Source organism: Phaseolus vulgaris, chromosome 4 (assembly GCF_000499845.2).
Source record: "Phaseolus vulgaris cultivar G19833 chromosome 4, P. vulgaris v2.0, whole genome shotgun sequence".
In the NCBI taxonomy this organism is placed as follows: Eukaryota; Viridiplantae; Streptophyta; class Magnoliopsida; order Fabales; family Fabaceae; genus Phaseolus; species Phaseolus vulgaris.
In genome coordinates, this window is record NC_023756.2 from 29,914,694 (window position 1) to 29,918,803 (window position 4,110).

A 4,110-nucleotide genomic window follows, 5' to 3' on the forward strand; every position below is an offset into this window, starting at 1 on the left:
TTTTCTCGCCTATGCAGACTCAATGACGGGGAAAGACAGGAAGCTGGCCTTGCTGGAGCTTGCCAAACGTAGGGGAGCCAAGGGCACTGGCTCCTCTTCTTCTACAACTGAGCCCATTGCAGCCCCCCCACTCTCGGTCGCGCCAGCTGAAGGCCCCAAGCAAGGGAAGAAAAGGAAAAGGCTGGTGAAGGCTTCCACTTCATCTGCTGCTGCTGCTTCAACTGAAGAGGAGAGCTCAGGCTCTCCTCTTGTACACCGCCAAAGGAAGAGAGCAGCAGTTGAGGGGGCCTCATCTCTCCAGCCTGGAGAGATTGAGGTGGTGGAAGTAGAGGAAGGGTCTTCCCCTCTTCCCTGCGCTCAAACTGCCTCAGAGCCCACCAACCTTCCTTCTCCAGGCCAGCAGTTGCCTCCAACTACCAAACTGCTATCTTCCCCCCCAGCAGGCCAATCACCTGGTCCATCCGCTCATCCTGCTGGGGGCGCTTCTACCCAAACTGGGGGTGCACCCCCACCACTGCTGCCAATCCCTACCGCCACTGCTGAATGTGGTGGGTCTAGCTCGCGCCCAAGCGCTTCTGGGCCACCCACGAGAATTTCAGCAGGGTCATCACCCTAGTTCGACAGCTCATAAGTAACCGGGAGCTCGTCGAGTGGAATGGTGATGAGGTTGACATGCACCTGGCAAGGCAGGTAGTTCTCTCTCTGGAATTCTCCACCCAGCATCGCAAACAAATAGCCCTGGAGAAGAGGGTGAAGGAGCTTGAGCACGACAAGGAGTCACTGCGAAGTGACTTCGAAGCTGCTCAAGGGTCCGTTGAACTGATGCGAGGCATGGTGGAGAAGGCTAGGAGGGAATACCTAGCGCAGGTCCAAGAGACCATCAAGACGGAGATCTTGATGGGGCAGATGGTGAGCTCTTTGGACTGCGAGGTGGTGGAGCTTAGGGCCGAGACTTCCTCCCTGCACCAACAGAACACTCAGCTATTAGGGGAGCTCGAGTCCACCAAAGAAGCAGTTGCCGCTGGGGAGAAGAGACTTGAGGAGGTGGTGGGCAAACTGTCTGAAGCTGCCTCCTCCCTTGCTGCCGTCACCACTGAGAGAGATGCTGCGGAGGCTTCAAAGCAAGAACTGGAGGTGGAGAAGGCTGATTTGATGAACGTGGGTGCTGATGCCCTTACAGATGGATTCGAGCTAGCACTCGAGCAAATCAGATGCGCTCTCCCAGACCTGGACCTCTCGCAGTTCAGCATCTACCATGAAGTGGTGGATGGAAAGCTCATCCCTCCAGGCCCTTAAACCTTTCTCTTCTCTGTAAATTTAACTTCTGCACAATTTTTCTTTGTACTTTAAAATTGTATAAGACTTGGCTATGAATGTAATATCTCAATGCTTCTTTTCTTGCATAAGTTTCTTCCCTTGTATTTTCTTTGAGCTTCACTTATCTTTATGTGCGCGACTAACTGTTAGCTAGCTTAGGTTCAGCGCGATCTTGGGCTTTACCTTTCCTTTCGCACACGACTAAGTGTTAACCAGCTTAGGCTTAGCGCGATCTTGAGCTTTGTCTTTCACTTTGCGCACAACTAAGTGTTAACCAGCTTAGGCTTAGCGCGATCTGCTTCTCTTATTCTTTCGCTTCTACTTGATCACGACTGGCTATTCCCTCAGCTTGGTGTTTAACAGTCCTCGTGCGCTGCTTTGCACCATTAACCATTGACTGGCGACTCATCAGTGATCGTTCTTTAGTCTTTACTTAGCTTTCTCTGTCGCTCTAGCGCCAAGTGCATAGAGGACTTTGACATCGATCGCTCAAGGTGATGCCTCGTCTTGGGGAAAGAAAAGTGTTTCTCGCTAACCCCTCTTACTTTCCCCCAAGGTCATCACCCTTTGGCGGGTTGAGTCGCTCATTCCCTGCCTCACTCCTGGGGTGAGAAGGGTTTCGGACTTAGAGTCTTACTGGGCCAATATTGGTGTATGCCAATTGGGTAAGGACGTTTTGTTAAAACCTTTCCTTTCCCTCCCTTGGTCTTACTAGCACCCCTGGCTTTTCAAACCTTTAACTGCTTGCGCTCACACCTGGGGTGAGGAAGACTTAGATCGGTGCCAGTACTTGCGCCTAGGGCAAGTAGGGCCTAACCAATCACCTGCACTTGCACCTGGGGCAAGGAGGATTTTAACTTTAATACTTGAGCACACTTTATATACTGGAAATTTTTCTTTAATTGGGTGGCCTCGTTAAAAACCCTCCTTAGGGAAAAGAGTGCCCCCTTGTCTGTTCAACTGTTTCCACCACATACAAAGCATGTATCTTTTAGCGCGAGAACGCCATTACTGTACAACTTTAACTGAAATAAAATTTTAAGTGGGTGGCGTTCCACGTTCTGGGGATTGCTCCTCCCTCCAAAGTCTCTAGGCGATAGGCTCCGTTCTCCAATGTCTCCACCACTCTGTACGGGCCTGTCCACTTTGGGGATAACTTGTTCTGCATGTCATTCTGATGCGCCTTTCTCATCACCAGATCACCTTCCTGGAAGCGCCTGGGCCTCACTTTAGAGTTGTGCCTCCGCTCTACTCTTCTCTTCACAGCTTCAGCACTGACTCTGGCCTCTTCTCGCACTTCGTCTAGCAGATCCAGATTCACCTTACGCTCTTCATTGGACTCTTCAGCAACGAAGTTCAAGAATCTGGGGGAGCTCTCCTGTATCTCCACAGGAATCATGGCGTCTGTCCCATAGACAAGGCTGAAGGGTGTCTCATGGGTGCTGGACTGTGGGGTGGTGTGATAAGACCATACAATTCTGGGGACCTCCTCTGCCCATCCTCCTTTGGCCTTGTCTAGTCTTCGCTTCAGCCCCCTGAGCAGCACTCGATTTGCTGACTCCACCTGCCCATTGGTTTGTGGGTGCTCCACTGAAGCGAAAACCTGTTGTATCTTTAACTCTTCACACATCTTCCTCAGCTGATGACTTGTGAACTGGGTGCCATTGTCGGAAACCAGCCTCTTGGGTATTCCGAAGCGGCAGACAATGTTCTTGCAGACGAAGTGTTCGACTTTCTGTGCGGTGATGTGTGCGACTGGCTCTGCCTCCACCCACTTGGTGAAATATTCGATGGCCACAATGAGGAACTTCATCTGCCTTGTCGCCAGGGGAAAGGGTCCTAGGATGTCAATCCCCCATGTATGGAATGGCCACGGGCTATGGATGGACCTCAACTCCTCAGGGGGTGCCTTGTGCCAGTCTGCATGCAGTTGACATTGTTTGCATCGCTGAGCAAACCTTATGCAATCCTCCTTCAGCTTTGGCCAGTAGTACCCCGCGCGGAGTACTCTACTTGCCAAAGCGCGACCACCTACGTGGCTTCCGCACACCCCCTCGTGCAGCTCAGACATGAGTCTGGTGCATTGCTCGCCGTGTACACAGATCTGCACAGGGTGAGAAAATCCAAATCTAAATAGGCTTCCATCTATAAGAGTAAACTTACTTGAACCCCTCTTTATTCTTTTTGCCTCTGCCAGATCAAGCGGGAGTACACCATCTTCTAAGTATAGCTGGTATGGCGTCATCCAGGTGTCGGGTTCCTTTTCCGCATGGACCTCCATCGACTCATCGGTCTTTGACGGTCGCGATCTCACCCTCGGTGCTCTCAGCGTTTCTTGAGTCAACGACCGATGACCGATCGTTAGACGCTCCATTGACTTGTATACATGAAGCACCTGGTTGTCTGATACGAACGCGCGCGGCACCTTCAGGGTCTCTTGAATGACGGTCATCTGCTTCCCCCCCTTGCCTGAGCTGGCCAGCTTGGCAAGCAGGTCTGCTCGGGCATTTTGCTCTCTTGGCACGTGCACTAACTCAAACTCGGCGAAGGACGTCTTCAGGAGCTGCACATACTCCAAGTAGGCTGCCATTTGGGGATCCTTTGCTTGGAACTCCCCCGTAACCTGCCCGGTGACCAGTAAAGAGTCGCTCTTGGCCAGCAGATTTCTTGCTCCCATTTCTCTTGCTAGCAACATTCCTTCGATCAGGGCCTCATACTCCGCCTAATTGTTGCTAGCTTTGAAGGCAAAGCGGAGGGACTGCTCGATCAGTACCCCGTTTGGTCCTTCCAAGA